General features: G+C 39.3%; 1 protein-coding gene and 1 pseudogene across 4 annotated transcripts in view; one reads left to right on the top strand and one right to left on the bottom strand.

Annotated features, from left to right (window-relative positions):
- Scaper (S-phase cyclin A associated protein in the ER) overlaps positions 1–19,552 on the top strand; it is a 345,780-nt gene that overhangs the window by 257,086 nt on the left and 69,142 nt on the right. The window lies entirely within an intron of this gene.
- On the bottom strand, positions 14,000–14,541 carry LOC110327383 (annotated as a pseudogene).

The raw sequence follows: 19,552 nt of genomic DNA, 5'->3' as shown, positions 1-19,552 counted from the left end.
GGGAAGAGAGGCCCCTTGGTCTTGCAAACTTTATATGCCCCATACAGGGGAACGCCAGGGCCAAGAAGTGGGAATGAGTGGGCAGGGGAGCGGGGGGGTGGGTGGGAGGGGTATAGGGGTCATTCAGGATAGCATTTGAAATGTAAATGAAGAAAATATCTAATAAAATAATTTTTAAAAAAAGAAGTGTCAAGGCTCACCCTTAATGTTCTATAACATTCCTAAGCAGTTCGGCAGGCTGGTGACCACATGTTCAAACACAACTGCCTATGGAGAATATTTCACATTCAAATCACAGTACAATCAATTAAAATAGAAATACTGCATGATTCCAGAATTAAGTATCAAAAATAATCAAAATCTTAACAAAAAACAATGAGGTGTGTTTAAATAGATAGAAAATGATGAAAAATTCTAGATATGGTTCGTGGCCATGAACATATAAGTCAACAATATTATAATAGATACTTAAAGATTTGTAAGAGGATTAATTTATTATACATTTATGCGATTAAATGAAACACTGATGATGCTACTCAGTGCTGTAAATAGTTGATTGACAGGTATATTTGATGTTGGACAGGAATTGAGAGGCTCAATAGACTAATGAGCAGGTTGATATAGAGAAGTGGGTCACAGATATATATATATATGTGTGTGTGTGTGTGTGTGTGTGTGTGTGTGTGTGTGTGTGTGTGTGTATATACACACAGAATCATGACCTGGACTTTGATCTCTTAAGTGCTTGTCCAATACTTTTCCATTAAACTAAGTTGTGTTCTTACTTTATTGAGTACCCAAATGAAACAGCAAAATTTTGTAACTTTGATTTCATGTTTAATATTGTCACTTTGAGTAGGATACAGTAAAGAATCATTTAATTAAAAGATTTATAATTTCTTGATGGCTTGTTCTGTTTTTAAATGCACTAAATATTTCATTAGCAGTCTTTTCTCTGATTAATAGTGACCTTTTCTTTTGAAATGTTCAGAAAATATGGTGATAAATTATATGTATGTATTTGCAGGAGCTGAAGAGGTTGTTAATTGAAAAGTGATGTACAAAGCTTAAATAATTGATATAATACTGCTGAACCGAAGAAGTTGTTGGGCTTTTCAGGTGACAGGAAAGCCCTGGATTCAAACAGAGGAAACATGTGCAGTCTTAGATCAGAAGATTGTTTTCACTTAACCGTGTGCAGACCCATCCAGGTGCCTGTTTGATTTTCATTATAGCAGCAAGACCTGGAACTCTCTGGTTGCCACATTGTTTTCTTTATCCTGAGCAACCAGAACAAGGGCTCCATAGTTAATTACATGGGCGCAGAATCCACAATGAAAGGAACTGTACTCTTCTTCCTGATGCCAGTTGCATCTTGTTTCCGTCTCTCTTCACCATGTGGCACTTGCTTAGAATGTCTCATATACCTTACCTTTTCCTTCATCAAAACATAAGCTCAGTTTATGTTCACCAAGCTATGTGTCTTATTGGAAGGAAATTGCAGAACTAGAGGAAAAGACCATCACAGCTTCTGGTCTGGTTCAGTTCATTTGTTGTAGAAAGATGGCAATGATGTCAAAAGGTAGATAGGAGATATGTGAGGTAAAATATTCACCAGAGTTCCATAACCTGTCACTAGTGTAACTGGGATGCAAATTCATCTTTAACAGGCTGAAAGGACATATATCATCCTGGATTTAGATATCTGCAAAGATAATGCTTAAGACATAAATGCAAGGGCTAGTAAGATGGTGTCACAGGTGAAGGTTCTTGGTGCCAAGCCTGACAACCTGAATTCAATCCTTGGGACTATGTGGTGAAAGAAGAGAACTGACTTTTTCAAGTTGTCCCCTGACCTCCACCCAAATGCTGTGGGATGTGCAATTCCTCTCCCCATATACATGCGTATACATACAAATGATTGTAATAAGTTTTTAAAATAAATGCAAAATGAAATTTGTGGATTTATACATTATATTTATGTATACTTAATACTTTTATATTAATATAAAAGTTTTGTTAATATTTTACATATTAATATATAAAAGTATTAACAGATAAAAAGGATCATTATTGTCTACATAAGATATATTTGAAATATAAAGAAATATAGCTTATGTAACTATAAGCTGGCTATGGTGGCATACACCTTTAATTTAAGCACTTAGGAGGTAGAGGCAGGTGGATCTCTGAAGCCACCTAAGCCTAGACCAATCTGATCAAAGCAGTCCTTCTATTGAGGTTCCCTCTTGTCTGGTGATTCAGAGTTGTGTCATAACCAACACACAGAAAAATAGGCAATCTAAATACCCAGATGCAAAATAGGCAATGTCAGGGTATCATGTGGTAGGATGTTGCTGGTCTGGCTGACAGGAGACTACTACAACTCAAAGAGGCCATCAGCAGTGTAGGGTTAGTTCAGTTGCCCTCTAGCTAGCATAGCTGGGAATAGCAGACTTGGTAGCTACTATCCAGAAGGAATAATCTAAGAAACGAAACCTGAAGTAAAACAAAGAACCTAGGAAGGTTAACATACAAAGGCCCATGTGTATACATGTTCAAGAAGTGCAGAGGAGAAAGAGAGGTGCAGGAGAATAAAACAGTGACAACAGGGCTGGGAAAGTAAGATGGAATGGAGAAGAGGGTGGTACATTGAGTCTGCTGTTGAGTGTGGGTGGAAATGAGAACCCTGTAATAATGTAGTCTCAGCCTACCCTCCTGAAGCAGACAGCCCAGCATCATGGTGTTCATGTGGAGGCCCAGCAGGGTAGAAAGCAATAGACCTTGTTTTTCTAATAAATGAAAGATAAATAGTAAGAGCAGGCATTAAAGTGCTCATGCACACAGCTAAGTTCCTGTTTCTCTGCCCTTCCTATTCCTCTTGAGATTTTATGAGTTTAATTCTTTATGCTTGGCCTCTCCTCTAGCTCAGCTCATTCTCACCTGTGGAAGCACTCTGTTTGGAGAGAAAATCAGCAACTTTGGGTCTCATTAACACCTCCAGCTGCTGAAATTGAAAATCTTACTATAGTTATGCTCTAGCATTCCTGTTCCTTGAAAGACAACTTGCTTTCTCTTAAACCTTGGCAATATAGTTTTACAGATTCCTATATTTAAAACAAAAAATGAAACATGTTTTAAGTTTGGAAGTTTTTTTTCATTTTTTTTTCTTCATTAATTGGCTGCTTTATTTACATTTCAAATGTTGTCCCCCATCACATCTCACCTCTGCAAAACATCCCATCCTATCCCCCCTCCCCTTTGCCTCTATGAGGGTGCTCCCCCACCCACACACTCACTTCTGCCTCACCCCTCTAGCATCCCCCTATGCTGGGGCATCAAGACTCCACAGGATCCAGGGCCTCCCCTCCCACTGATGCCAGAGAAGATAGTCCTACATATGTACTACATATGTACATATGTAGCTGGAGCTATGGATCCATCCATGTATACTCTTTGGTTGGTGGTTTAGTCCCTGGGAGCTCTGAGGGGTCCTTTTAGTTGATATTGTTGTTCTTCCTATGGAGTTGCAATCTCCATAAACTCCTTCATTCTTCCCCTAATTCTTCCATGGGGTCCCTGGGCTCAGTCCAATGGTTGACTGTATCTGTATCTGTCTTAGTCAGATGCTGGTGGAGCCTCTGAGAGGACATTCAGAGGAAGAGTCTTAAAAATGTGTACTTACATAGCTACATCCTAGCAATCCCATTCCTAGCTATTTAGCCAAGAGAAACTGAAGCATTTCTCTACAAACACTTATACAAGAATGATCCTAGCAGTCTTATCCATAAGTAAGTAGATATGATAAACAACATACATATCTATCACAGATAAATTTATAAGCAGATTAGGATAGATCTGTGGACTTACCAATAAAAAGGAGTGAGATAATGATATACACAAACACATGGATGAATTATTCTAAATTCCTGAAAACATTGGGTTTAGAAAGCCAGATTCAAAAACCTACCTACAGGAGAACTATTATAGTCTATATTTACAACAGTTTCATTATCCTGTAAATCCTCCTTTTAAAGCCAGTGCCACCTTTTTCTCCCTGGTTTTTGGTAACACTATCTGCTCTATGTCTTCCTGATATACATTTAAAAAAAAATGAAGGATTGAGAACCATATTGACTCTCCAAGATTCATCAGTGGGGGCCAAGTTAGATACTAGTGAAGGTGACATCATAACCTTGGTAGCAAACTAGGTGTCTGACTTGTGAAGACAACGTATAGGGAAGTGACATGCTGTTTTGGTGCACTAATGTAAATTCCTATCTTGACCAATAATGACAAGGTACCTTCACTACTACCCTGAATGTCAATGAAGGCCAATGAAATACCTGGGCTTCCTCCCTCACCGGACAGTAATGAGATGGCATTTATTGACCCACTCCCAGCATAGTGTCAGGAAGATATTTTCTAAAATACAAGGTTTAAAGAATACCCCAAACCTTATAATACCCCAAATTTCCAAGATACAATGAAAAAGATAGTTGATAGATGCTACATTTTTCACACAAAGATTTTAAGGCAACTACCGTAAAAATACTTAATCATGTGACTATTAATGTGTGTAAGCAAATGAAAGTGGTTTTAGCAAATAAATACAAAACTTAAGAATAAAAGAAATACTACAACTGAAATTCACAGTGAACAAAATTTTAAAGTCATTGCATAGGCTTCATAATAAAATATAGAGAATGAAAACATGAATTTGAAAATAGAACAACCTAATACTATTTAATTTAAAGAGCAAAGAAAATATACCTTAAAAATGAACCGAGTCTCAAGAACTGATAGGGTTGTTCACCAGATCTAACATTTATGTCATCAGACATAAGAGCAAAAAGATTGAAGACTAAAAAGTACTTCAAGATATAACAGAGACCAAAATTATTAAAAGATATAAATGTAGAGGCTCCATAAACTGAGCAAACCATACTCAGAATGAACAAATAATTAAGTGATGAATATAATACACATCAGTAATTATATTAAATATAAGTGGTTTAAATTTTTTTTTTGTTCCAAAATGAGAGCAACCAAAATATCCCTTAATGAGAAATTGTTAAGCTTTGGTATATCCATTGCTAATAGTAATATCAGTTCCTAGATTTTTGTTTTTTTGGTTTTTTGTTTTGTTTTGTTTTTCAACACAGGGTTTCTCTGTTTAGCCCTGACTGTCCTGGAACTCATTCTGTAGACCAGGCTGGTCTCAAACTCAGAAATCTGCCTGCCTCTGTCTCCCAAGTGCTGGAATTAAAGGCGTGCGCCACCACTGCCCAGCCAGTTTCTAGATTTTTATATTGTATTATATAAACTAACCATTGGGAGTAAACAACATGAAAGATAAGAAGCTAGGAAGGAAGGGCAGGGGCAGGGGCAGGGGCAGGGGCAGGGCGACCATGTGTGTGTTTTTGTGTGTCTTCCTAGTTTATAATTACTTAAAAATAAATAATAAAAGGTTAAGGATGTAATCTCCAGAAAAGAGCTTACATAACATTTATGAGGCCCACAACAATGCAAGATAAAATAAAGAATAAAGAGAGAAATTCTTGCAGGCTACATAAGCTTGAATTCATCTATCTTCTTGTTTCTTCACACACTGTTCTTTCAGTTTCTTGCCTTGCTGTTCTTCATTGTTTTAGGAGTTATCTTGAGGCTTTATTAGATATGCTAGCCCATAGAGGTCAGCATTCCGTATAACAGGCATAAATGTATTCCTTATTGTACTTAATTTCTCTTCTAACACTTTTGTCATATCAAGTAAACTGTTTTGTGGATTATACTATCACATCAGCTTTTTGCCATTTACTAGGCTATTGTAGGTATATCTTTAGATATCAGCTAGAAATTAAGTTATTTGAAAATACTTGATTCTTAAATGGATCATGAGAGAAGATGCTTCCTGAGAAGTTCACCATATCCTTTGAAAAGTAATAGAATTAAGATTCTGAATTCAAGACCCTTGCCTGGGGCCTTGTAGCCCAGGCTGGGAGAGAGCCTGAGATGATAACCAGTCTCACTCGATGGAGCTAGATGAGGAGCAATCCCAAGATGACCACCAGTCCAGCATCAAGCAGGACCAGGCAGGCAGACCACACCTGAGATGACCCCTGCTTGATGCTACACTGCATGGGCATGGCATAGCACTCCTGAGGCCACTCCTGAGATTAACCCAGGCACCCAGAGCCTAAGTGCCACAAGTAAGTGGTGGAGAAATAGAAGAGAACGATAAGAAAACAGTGTGACACAATAGGAGAAGCAGAACTGGAGTCTTGAAGGTAGAAAGGAACAGCCTGATGTGAGTAGCTAGTGATGCCAGCTAAGATCATAGTGATATCCTGGCCTGTGCTGGTACTGAGAGCCATGTCTAGGTCTATGGCCTTGCACCAGAAGTGTTCTGTTACCACCAAAGGCCAGGCAAACATCCCACGTCTGTGCTTCTGGGTTGGGCCATGTTGATGGCTGAGGGCTGTGCAGAATTGGCCCCACCCCTCTCCTGGACATTATGGGAGAGCTGGTCCTGAGGACTCGAGCAGAAGAGTTGACCCTACTCCTCACCAGCTGTAGTCCTTGGGAGAGAGCCCCCACAACACCACACACACACACACACACACACACACACACACAACCTAGAAAGCACAGCAGAGCTGGCCCTATTTGTAGGAGTTGTGAGCAAGCTGACCCTAAGAGAGAGCTGACCCTGTCATTCATCTCTTGTGCAGTGGCATGGACTAGGGAGAGGTGCCCTCCCCTCTCCCTCAACCTTCATCATCTGCAGCTGGCAGAAGAGCTGTCCCTGCCTCTCACCAGGTGCAACACTTTGCCTAGAGCTGACCCTGGCAGCCAGGGTGCAGCATGGAAGAGCTGGTCCTGCCACCTGTATTCTTAGCAGTAACATGGATGAGAGATACCCTCACCTCTTACCCCTTGCAACCTACAGCAGGCAAGGGAGTGGGCCCTGCATCTCTCCTGGGCAGCACAGTAGAACTGGCCTTGGTTGTGGGGATTGCAGTTTTGCCAGCCACAAAGATGTGAGCATAGGAGAGCTGACCCTCCTCTTGTCTGCTGTGCAGTGGCATGAGCAAGAAAGAGAAACCCTTCCCCTTTGTCCTTGCCACATGCAGCAGGTAGGAGAGCTTGCCCAGGGCTATGAGAACAAGAGAGTGGACCCTGCCCCTAATCACCTGCTGCAGCACTCAGGAAAGCAAGTCCTGCACCTGGCCAGAGCAGCACAGCAGAACTGACCCTGCTGGTAGGGACACAGGTGAGCCAGCCCCTATGGCAGAAGCATGGGAAGAGCTTAACCAGCCCCTCACCTGCTGCAGGACTCCAGAGAGCAGGCCCTGTACCTCACCTGAACAGCAGAGCTGATCCTGACAAGTGTGGACATAAATGAGCTGGCTTTGAGGGCTTGAGAACTGGAGAGATGGCTCTGCCCCTTGCTAGCTATGTCATTGAAGAACCTATTCAAGGAAGGTCTGGAGATCTTACCTTGGTGAAATAGAAAGCTAGAGGGCTGACCAGCTCAGATTACTCTCAGGCCCAGATCCTGGTCTTTGAGTCGGCCCACTCCAACATCTGCTTCATAGTTGAACTCTTAGAGTGCATGAAGAGGTCAGTCCTGCAAATCCAACACTTGCAGGAACTCCATGATACAGAGCAAAAACATGGTATATCTGAGAAGAATCTTGGTAAGAATGCAGTATTGATAGTATAACAGAAGCCAGAGGCTTTGAAACAGACCAATGACTCATTATAATGAACATTTGCAAGTAAAGACGTTTGGACAAAGGGTAAATTTTTTTCCTTTGTTTTTGTTTTGTTGGGGTTTTTTGTTTTGTTGTTGTTGTTCTGTTTTGTTTTGTTTTGTTTTGTTTGTTTTTAAAACAGGGTTTCTCTGTATAGCTTTGGCTGTCCTGGAACTCACTCTGTAGACCAGGCTGGCCTCGAACTCAGAAATCTGCCTGCCTCTGCCTCCCACATACTAGGATTAAAGGCATGTGCCACCACTGCCTGACCAAAGGGTAAAATGTAGCACACACTGTGAAACATACAACTTCCACAATGAGACTTTGTTTTCTTTGGGAGGGTTGCAAAGGTGGAGGGCAGGTACAAGGTGACAGGGAGATGAGTGGGATTGGAGTGCATGATGTGAAATTCAAAAAGAACCAATAAAAAAGGGTTTAAAAAAAAAGATTCTGAATTTAAAACTACCTGGGTTCAGATTTCAACTCTGTGTTAGCTACCTTCTTAAGGCTTAACAAATTACTTTCTTCTAAAACATTTAAAATGACAACAGGTGATAGTACTAGTTGAATTGTTGACTCAAAAGACTATTATTAAGCACCAATAGTCTACAAGAAAGTCTGTTCTATATTTTAGGTAATAAGTGCTGAATGAAATGCATTTTTCTAATCTTCATAGAGTATATTTTTTAGGTAAGAAAGAGTGCCATGAAATTAAATATATGTGATACATGCTCCAGAGAAGAAACATAAGATCCTATGAGAGCATGAACAGAGTCTGCACCGGTCAGGAGGACTACAAAGGCCTCTCTGAAGAAGTGCTGTATTAGTGGGGCAGAAATGCAGAGGTGAAAGCTGGTCTGGGAACAGCTCCTGAGAAGGAAAAGTGGTCTGGAGAAGCTGAGTGCATCAAGGGTTTTGAGGCTCAATACTTGTATACAAGAACTAGATAGGAAGTCACTTGCATCAGGTGGGGAATATGAGAAATTGAGCATGTTGGACTTTGTAGACTAAATTAAGGATTTGTGGATTTTAATCCTAGATAAAGTAAGATGCAAATGAAAATGTTTTGACAGATAAATATCACTTATTTATACAGAAGTGAATTAGAAGGTTCCTGAAAGAGGGGGAAATGGTCACTTTGTGAAGGCAGGTGGCATCTACAAAAGAAATGGTAAAAAAAAAAAAAAACAGTGATTTTTTAACAAATTAATACTGCCAACTCAAATTCTTAGTTGTAGTAATTGATGAATTTAAGAAGACATGTATTAAAATTTGTTCCTACTTACTATGATATGAAGTTGATGTTAATTAAAAACCACTCATAATTTTAGATAACGATGTTAGTTTTGACTTAGTGAACAAATAATATTCTTAAAGATTTTAAGATGTGTACTTGATAAGGATTTTTAATTGGATGTGTAGGATGAGAGGAGGGAGCTCAGGTTTCTGGATTTGTATCTAGAAAGCTAGTAATGCTACTTTTGAAGAGTTGCAATTAACAGCTGCAAAGAGAGAGAATTAGTCTTCCTCTAAGATGGACCCCCAGTTGGTTATCCATTACCAAGTGGTCAGCCCTAAAAAACATACATATGAGCAACACTACACAGACTCAGCAGGTTGAATGTATATGTTTATTCATTTATGTTGATAATGATAGGGAATGGTAGGTAAAGAAAATAGGATATGCATTTGAGAAATGGGTGGGAAGAGAGGGGTGCAGAAACTAATTATATTTCAATTAAAAATAAAATAAGTTAGTTAAATAAACTAAAATTTAAAACAATGGAAAAGAACAATGGAAGTCATTGCCATGAGGGCCTTCAGTAACTGAGCAGAAGGGATATTATTTGTTGTAAATGCTAAATAATTGATTTAGGAATTTCTCGTTTATATGCTAGGAAGCCAGGTGTTTCACAGTCACATATTCTCACTATGTATAGTGGCATACATATACTCTTTTACACTGCCTACCATATCTTATTAGCTAGCCCCAGTGGCTCCTGGTTTACAAATGCCATAGGTTACATATCTAAAAAATGGTAAATATTGCTTTAGCCAAATATACTTCAGTGTGGTTTGGGTAGCTGTATTGATTCAGAACCTTTGGGCTTAATCCTTGTGTTCATAGGACTCCACAATGAGAGGCCTAGAAAGAAGGCATAACAAAGGTATATACAAGTGAGATGGGTATGATGGTCTGTAAATGCTCAGCCCAGGGAGTGGCACTATTAGAAGGTGTGGCCTTGTTGTAGTAGGTGTGTCACTATGGGTGTGGGCTTTTAAGACCTTCATCCTAGCTGCCTAGAAACCAGTCTTCCTCTAGCAGCCTTCTGATGAAGATGTAGATAGAACTCTCAGCTCTGCCTGCACCATGTCTGCATGAATGCTGCCATGCTCCTGCCTTGGTGATAATGGACTGAACCTCTGAACCTGTAAGCTAGCCACAATTAAATGTTGTCTACAAGTTGCCTTGGTCATGGTGTCTGTTCACAGCAGTAAAACCCTAAGACAATGGGTAAACAATCTTAGCAGAGAAAACCAAGAAACAGTCACAGGAGAATGGTGTTTAAGGTGAAACAGCTAACTCTTAATACAGGAAGAAGGGTGAACTGATCCCTCTGTTAGGTGTCCTACAAAAACATCAAGTTATGCAACTGTAACATATATGTGGAGGGCATGCAGGCTCGCTGGTGGTCTGTTCAGTCTCAGTAAACCCCTGGGTCCAGGTTAGTTGATTCTATAGGTTTTCTTGTGATGTACTTAACCTTTCTGTCTCCTACATTCCTTCCTCTGTCTCTGCATGATTTACTGAGTTCTTCCTAATGTTGGGCTGTGGATCTCTGCATCTGTTTCTGACAGTGGCTGGAAGGAGCTTCTCTGTGATGATTATGCCAGGCTCTCCTGACTATGAATATAGCAGAATAACATTAGAAATCATTTTATTTTATTTTGCCAGCGTGTTTGGTTCAATTCTAGGTTTCTGGAGCATCTGGCCTCTGGTTTCTGGTTGTCTAGGCAGTGTCAGGGGTGGGCTCACTCTCCTGGCATGGGTCTCAACATGGACCAGTCATTAGTTGGGCATGCTCACCATTTCTGTGCCAACTTTACCCTAGCACATCTTGCTGATTGGAAAAATTGTAGGTTAAAAATTTTGTGATTGTGCTGGTGTCCCAATATCCCTACTGGAAGTCTTGACTGGATACAGGAGATGGCCAATTCAGGCTCTGTATCCCCATTACTAGGAGTCTTAGCTCAGGTCACCATAATAGAGTCCTTGGACTTTCCATTGGACTAGGTTTCTACCTTGCCCCAAATTGCCCCTCACTACAATTCCAGTTGACTCTCTAGTACTCTCTTCCTTTATCCTCCCTCAACCTGATTCTTCCTGTTTCTGTCCTTATGTGCTCCCAGTCCACCCACAATATCTATTCTATTTCCACTTCCCTGGGAGACTTGTGCATTCCCCCTTGATCCTCCTCTTTACTTAGCCTCTCTGAGTCTGTGGATAGTACTTTACAATTAATACCCAATAAGTATACCATTGCAAGAGAGAATATACCATGTTTGGTTTTGGGAGTCAAGATGATTGTTTCCTAGTTCTATCTAGTTGCCTGCAAATTTCATGATGTTATTTTCCCCTCCCCCTATGATGTTATTCTTTTAACAGCTGGATAATATCCATTGTGTAAATGTACCACTTTTTCATCCACACTTTGGTTGAGGGGCATCTAGGTTGTTTGCAGTTTCTGGCTATTATGAATAAAGCAGCTTTGAACATAGTTGAGCAAGTGTCTTTTGTGGTAGAATGGAACATCTTTTATGTATATGACCAGGTATGTATAGGTGGGTCTTGAGGTAGATCATTTCTCAATTTTTTGAGAGGCCGCCAAATTGATTTGCAATTTGGCTGTACAATATTGCACTCACACCAGCAATGGAGAAGTGTTCCCCTTCCTCCACCTCCTCTCCAGCATGAGTATCACTTGTGTTATTGATCTTAGACATTGGCAGGTATATGATGGAATCTCAGCCTCATTTTGATTTATATTTCACTGATCACTAAAGATGCTGAACTTCCTTTTAAGTTTCCTCTGTTGAAAATGCTGTTTAGGTATGTGCCTCATTTTTTATTAATTAATTTTTTCAATTTACATCCCAATATCATCCTCCCTCCTCCCAATACTCGCTCACACAGATCTCCCCCATTGTTTCCCCCTTCTCCTCTGAAAAGGGGAACTCCCCTGGGTGTCACTCCCCCCCCCCAATCAAGTCACTGCAGAACTAGGCACATCCTCTTCCACTGAGGCCAGACAAGGTGGCCTAGTTAGATATCAGATCCATAGGCAGGCAACAGATCCAAAGAGAGACCCTGCTCCATGTGTGGGGGACTGGAATGAAAACCAAGCTTAGCTTCTGGAATATATGTACAGGGGACCTAAGTCTGTGCCTCATTTTTAATTTTACTATTTGGTTTTTGACGTCTAATTTCTTGAATTCTTTATGTATTTCGGGAATTAGCTTTCTGTCAGATGTAAAGTTGGTGAAAAAAAATTTCCCATTCTGTAGGCTATTGTTTTGTCTTATTAGTGTGTCTTTTGCCTTACAGTTTGCTTTTCAGTTTCATGAGGTCGCATTTATTAATTGTTGATCCTAGTGCCTTCACTATTGGTGTTTTGTTCAGGAAGTTGTCTCCTGTGCCAATGCATTCAGGGCTATTCCCTCCCTTTCTCTTCTGTCAGGTTCAGTGTATCTGGTTTTATGTTAAGGTTGTTGATCCACTTGGACTTGATTTTTGTGCAGGGTGACAATAAATATGAATCTAAATTAGAACAGCACCATTTGTTCTGAAGGTGCTTTCTTCCTTGCACTGTATAATTCTGGCTTTATAAGAAACCAGGTGTCCTTAAGTATGTGGATTTACATCTAGGTCTTCAGATTCTGTTGATCACTTATCTGTTTTTATGCCAATATCATGCAGTTTTTATTACTATTGACCTGTAGTAGAGATTGAAATCAGGGATGATAATACCTCTGGAAGTTCCTTATTGTACAGGATTGTTTCAGCTATCCTGGATTTTATGTTTTTCCATATCAAGTTGATGATTGTTCTTTCAAGGTCTGTAAAGAGTTGTGTCAGAATTTTGACAAGAATTGCATTGAATCTGTAGATTGCTTTTGGTGAGTAAGATGGCCATTTTTACAATGTTAATTAATCTACTGATCCAGGAGTGTGGAACATCTTTGCAACTTCTGATACCTTCTTCATTTTCTTTCTTCAAAGACTTGAAGTTCTGTCATACAAATTTTTCATTTGCTTAAAGTTACGGTTTTTTTCTCAGCCCATTTGTCATTTGTGTATCACCGGGCTACTGGTCTTTTTGAGTTACTCTTGTATCCAACCACTTTACTGAAGGTGTTTATCAGCTGTAGTTCTCTGGTAGAATTTTTGGAGTCACTTATATATACTGTCATATCATCTGCAAATAGCAATACTTTGACTTCTTCCTTTCCAATTGTATTACCTTGATCATCTTCCATTGTCTTATTGCTTCAGCTAGAACGTCAAGTACTATATTAATAGATATGGAGAGAGTGGACAGCCTTGTCTTATGCCTGACTTTGGTGGGAGTGCTTTGAGTTTCTCTTCATTTAAATTAATTTTAGCATTGGCTTGCTGTAAGTTGCTTTGATTGTGTTTAGGCATGTCCCTTGCACCCCTGATCTCTCTGATACTTTTATTAGGAAGGGTGTCGGAGTTGATCCAAGCCTCTTTCAGTATCTCTAATGAGATAATTATGTGGGGGTTTTTCCAATTTGTTTATATGGTGAATTACATTGACAGATTTCCATATGTTGAACCATTCCTGCATTTCTGGGATGAAGCCCGCTCAATCATGATGGAATGTATTTTTGATGTGTTCTTGAATTCGGTTTGCAAGAATGTTTTGAATATTTTTGCATTAATGTTCATACAGGAAATTGGTCTGTAATTTTCTTTGTTAAGCCTTTAGGTGGTTTAGGTATCAAGGTGACCGGCCTTGTAAAATGAATTTGGCAGTGTTCCATCTGTTTCTATTTTGTGAAATAATTTGAGGAGTATTGGCATCAGCTTTTTGAAATTCTGGTAGAATTTTGTGATAAAGTCATATGACCCTGGGTTTTTTTTTCCAGTATCTTGCTCTGCAGCTTCCTTCACCTTTTTATTTGGATGCCAAAGAGTCAGGCATTGGCTTGTCCATTCAAAGACTGGCAAAGCCTTTGAAGTTATTCTCCTCTTCTGTCATGACTCTTAGCTCTCTCGGTTTTGTAAGCATTTCAGATGGGCATTGCAGGTCCTATTAGCTGGGAGGCCAATTTAAATTCTTCAGCAAAACTGTCTCCCTTTTTTGGAGCAAAAGGCTTTCTGGGGAAAGTATGAGCCCAGAGTGGTACTCCTTCAGGCACTGTACATTGTCCTGTAGTGGTTCAGTGAATTTGTTTCGTCTCCTTGGGTCCATAGAGATGCTGATGGTGCGGTCCAATTTTTGTGGGTACCAGCCACCCTGAGTTCTTCCAGGCTGAAGGCCCTGCCAGCTCTGGCCTTGGTATGGTATCTCACTGTAGGGCACCTCTCTATGGGCCTGATGGGACCAGACGCAGGACAAGGGGCAATTCAGTTTGTCTGCCAGCCCTTACATTTACAGATCTTGCATGCTGGCTGGTTGAACCAAGTGTCTACTTGCTGATGCCAGTTCTTGTGGAAGAGAGGCTTCCATATCATGCCATTCTGGCTGAGCACCATGGTTGCCTCCTGTACAAGAGAACAACTGAGCAGAAAGGAGACTTGGGAAATTTTTAATGACTGCTTCTATTTCCTTAGGGGTTATAGGTCTATTTAAGTTTATCTGATCTTGATTTAACTTTGGTAAATGGTAATCTATCATGAAAATTATCCATTTCTTTTTAAATTTTCCAATTGTTTTGGCGTGTAGGTTTTTGAAGTGTGACCTAATGATTCCTTGAATTCCCTTAGTGTCTATTGTTATGTTCCTCTTTTGTTTCTGATTTTGAATATTCTCTCTTTGTCTTTTAGTTAGTTTGGATAAGGGTTTGCCTATCTTGTTGATTTTCTCAAAGAACCAACTTTTTTCATTGATTTTTTTATATTGTTCTCTTTGTTTCTATTTTATTGCTTTCACCCCTGAGATTGATTATATTCTGCCTTCTAATCCTCTTGGGTGTGTTTGCTTCTTTTTGCTCTAGAGCTACCAGGTTCCTATTAAGTCCCTAGTATGAGATTTCTCTAATTTCTTTATGAGGGCACTTAGTGCTATGAACTTTTCTCTCAGCACTGTTTTCATTGTGTCCCATGAGTTATATATGTTATGCATTCATTTTCATTGAATTCTAGGAAGTCTTTCATTTCTTTCTATATTTCTTTCTTGACCCAATGATAATTAATAAAGAGTTGTTCAGTTTCTGTGAGTTTGTAGGCTTTCTGTAGTTGTTGAAGTCCAGCTTTAATTCATTGTTGTCTGAGAAGATATAGGATGTTATTTCAGTTTCCTTTTATCAATGAGACTTGCTTTGTGACTGAGTATATGGTCAGTTTTGGAGAAGGTTCCACGCAGTGCTGAGAACAAGGTATATTCTTTTTTGTTTGGATACAATGTTCTGTAGATATCTGTTAGGTCTATTGAGTCATAATGTCCCTTAGTTACATAGTTTCTGTCTAGATGACCTGTCCATTCGTGAAATTCTGGTATTGATATCTCCCTCTATTAATGTGTGAGGTTCCATGTATGATTTAAGCGTTAATATTTCTTGCACAAGTGTGTGTTCCCTTACATATGGGGAATAGGTGTTCAGGATTGAGACATCATCTTGGTGGATTTTTCCTTTGATGAATATGATGTGTTTTGTGAGATTTTAAAATGGCTACAGCAGCTTGCTTCTTGAATCCATTTCCTTAGGTTTTTTTTTTCCAATTCTTTACTCTGAGATAATGACTATCTTTGATGTGTTACCTCACATCAAATGTGTATCTCGTATACAGCAGAAGGATGTAACCTATGACTTTTTGTTGGGGATTAGAGTTCATCAAAATTAAGAGGTTTTAATGATCAGTGATTGTTAATTTCTGTTTTGTTGGTGGTATCTCTCTCTCTCTCTCTCTCTCTCTCTCTCTCTCTCTGTGTGTGTGTGTGTGTGTGTGTGTGTGAGTATGTATATGTGTCTCTGTGTGTGTTTCTTTTGGTTTTGTGGTGTGAAATTATTTCCTACATTTTTGTGGGTGTAGTTACTCTCCTGGAGTTGAATTTTTACTTCTATTAACTTCTGTAGGGCTGGATTTGTGGAGAGATATTATTTAAATTTGACTTTGTCATGGAATATCTTATTGTCTCCATCTGTGGTGACTGAAAGTTTTGCTGGGCATAGTATTCTGACCTGGAATCTGTGGTCTCTTAGAATGTGCAACTTATCTGTCCAGGCCCTTCCCCACTTCGCCTTTCCCCACTTCTCCCAATCTGCTAGGTCTCTAATAGAGCTGGTAGAGCAGGAATCTCTATACAGTTGGGGGCTGGATTATGGCACCTAGGAGGGTGGGAAACAGGATTTCTCCAAGACTGCTAGGTCTGATTAGTTTCTAGATCCTTAGGAAAATTTCTCCTTTTCACCTTCGTTTCCCCAAAAATAAAATGACAAGTGTTTGCTGGTGGGTTTTGTTTTGTTTTGTTTTATTGGGGGGGGGGTCCAAGTCAGGGTTTCTCTGTGTAGCCCTGGAACTCCCATCTGTAGATCAGGCTGGCCCTGCAATCAGTTTCACCTGCCTCTGCCTCACAAGTGCTGGAATTAAAGGCATGCGCCACCACTGCCTGTCTTTTGATTTTTCTATTCCTAAACATGTGAAATTGCAACAGACTTTAAGATCAAATCATATTGAGTGGAAGAGTGTACTTTGCAATAAGAATATGTGTATGATTCTACCAGAGAACTTTCAGATCTGATAAACACTTTGTAAGTAAAGAAGCTAGATACAAGATCAGCCAGCTAGCTTTCCTATCTGACAACAATAAACATGCTGAACAAAAGCAGGAAAACAACCCCAGTGTGGGGATCAGGAACAGCAAGAGCCAAGATGGCGCCCTGGCTCATTGCCAAGCCCCATGATCCCTGCTTGGTTAACAAGAACCTGAGCCTGCGCACTTGTACGATCCTGTGCTGTCTGCCTGATGAGTCACTGGCCTATCACTGCATTCCCTGCCTGCATGCATGGCTCATGTTCAGAGCGTGCTGAATGCTGATTGGATCCGGGGGGGGGGGGAGGGATGAGATCAGAGGATGGATGGACAAAAACTGAATGAGCTTGGAGATAAAGACAGAAGCTGCTTGAAACCTTCCTTGGCTTTCCTGCCATTTTTTTCAGTCTCTGCCAGTTGGAGTTCGGGGTTTCAGCACCCCAGTACAGTAGCTTTCAAAAGACTTTGGAATAAACTTAACCAAGGAAGTCAAAGACTTATATTTTAATGAACATTTTTAAATGCTGAGGAACTTGAAGATAAAAATTAATTTGGAAAGAATTCTCATATTTTTGAATCAGCAAAATTGTTATTGTGAAAATGGCTATATTAATAGAAGCTATCTATAAATCTAGTATAATCCTCCATCAAAATTCTAATGAGTTTCTTCACAGAAATAGAAAAACAATCCTAAAATTCATATGAAAACATAGAAGACACAGAAACAGCTAAGGAATCCTAAGCAAAAAGAACAATGCTAGAGGTATCACTGATGTGATTTCAAGGTGACCAAAAGAAAGGGCACTGACTTAAAGACTGCCACAGCTTGCCAGGGACAAGGGTCTACAGGGAGAAGCACTTGCCACCAAGCCTGATGACCTCAGCTGTACCTGAAACCCATGTGAAAAACCACATATTATATTAGCATTTATAATTGCTGCACTTTTACCAAGAGATGGGAGGCCAAAAGAGGAGAGACCCTGCCTCAAACAAGATAGTAGGTAAAAACCAACTCCTGAAAGTTATCTTCTGATCTCCACACATGTGCCAAGGCATACACACTACTACATCCACACATAATAAATGGGTTTTTTTTTTAATTTTTAAAAGTCAAATAAATCAATGGAATTAAAAAAAAAAAACAAGTTATAAACCCACACAGACACAACCACCTGTTTTTTGGACAGATGCCAAAACACACTGGACAGAAAATAGCCTCTTCTACAAATGATGGTAGGAAAATTGAAATACCCACATAGGAATTAAACTAGAACACATTCTCCTTTGCACAAAAATCAGCTCAGAACTGATCAAATACTAAGTCTAAAACCTGAAACTGCAGCTACTAGGGAAACACTAAAAGAGAAATAGGAAAGGACTTTTTGCAAGGGATTCCAGTAGCTCAGGATGTAAAACCCAAAATTAACAAGTGGAATTACATTAAATTTAAAAGTTTCTGTACTGTACAAGAGACAGTAGTGACCAAATAAAAACAAACAAAAACCCTACAGAAAAGAGAGAAATTGTTAGTTCTACTTCTGATATATAAAGAATTCCTAAAGGAAAATTCAAAAGAAACAAAGAAAGAAAGCAATCCAGTTAATAAATGGGCTAGTGAAATGGATAGCTCTCAGAAATGTTTATTAACCTTAGCCAAAGGGGAAATTCAATTTAATATTTCATTCACAATGGCTATCTTTAAGAAAATAAATGGCAGATGCCTTCAAGAGTGAGATGGGCCTTACAGTGTGTTAGTAGGATTGTTAAGTCAACAACTGTGGAAATCAGTATGAAGATTCTTCAAAAACTAAAAATAGAATGTCCATGTGACTGAGCACCACTCCTGGGTGTATGAACCCAAAGGACTCTTAAGCCATCATAGCTCAGACACATATGCATATCTAATACTATTATACTGCTATTCACTGTAGCCAAGATTATGGAACCAATTAAGTGTTCACTACCAAGTAGGTAAAGAAACTGGTATATTTATAGAGTGGAGGTTATTAATTCACAAAACAGAATAAAGGACAATGGTTATAATTTAAAGATTTCATATTAAATAAAATAACTCAGATATTGGCTAGGTTAAGCACTTGCCAAACCTGACGTCCTGGGTTAGGACTCACATGGTGAAGGGAGAGGACTGACTCTGACGGTTGTCCTTTGACTGTTACCTATGTGGAATGTACATGAGCTTATGAACAGACCACACCACACACACACACACAAATAAATGTTTATTTTAAATGGCAAACATTGTATCTTTTTTCTCATTTGTGGATCCATGAAAATAGAGACAAGACTGGAGGGATGAGGTGCATGAATGAGAAAAGAGAATGTGTGGGGCACAGACATGAGCAAGGTATATGATAAATGTGTGTGAAAATCACCATGTTAGTATATTCCAATAAAGAAGTTAAATTGAAGAGAATATGTATATGAAACCATTTGTAATTTGCTGCTATTATAAGAGTGAAATAATGACATACCAGAGTAGTATAAGAATGTATACTAAAGAGAAGGTGGTGACTCAATGCAGGACCCATGGTTCAATCAAAAGTCAGGCAGGGAAAAAAGAGAGAAAGAAACTAAGGAAGTGAAAGATCTGTATGATAAGAACTTCAAGTCTCTGAAGAAAGAAATTAAAGAAGATCTCAGAAAATGGAAAGATCTCCCATGCTCATGGATTGGCAGGATTAACATAGTCAAAATGGCTATCCTGCCAAAAGCAATCTACAGATTCAATGCAATCCCCATCAAAATTCCAACTCAATTCTTCACTGAGTTAGA

This window comes from Mus pahari, chromosome 10 (assembly GCF_900095145.1).
Source record: "Mus pahari chromosome 10, PAHARI_EIJ_v1.1, whole genome shotgun sequence".
NCBI classification, from domain to species: Eukaryota; Metazoa; Chordata; class Mammalia; order Rodentia; family Muridae; genus Mus; species Mus pahari.
This window is presented reverse-complemented; position numbering and strand designations above follow the sequence as displayed.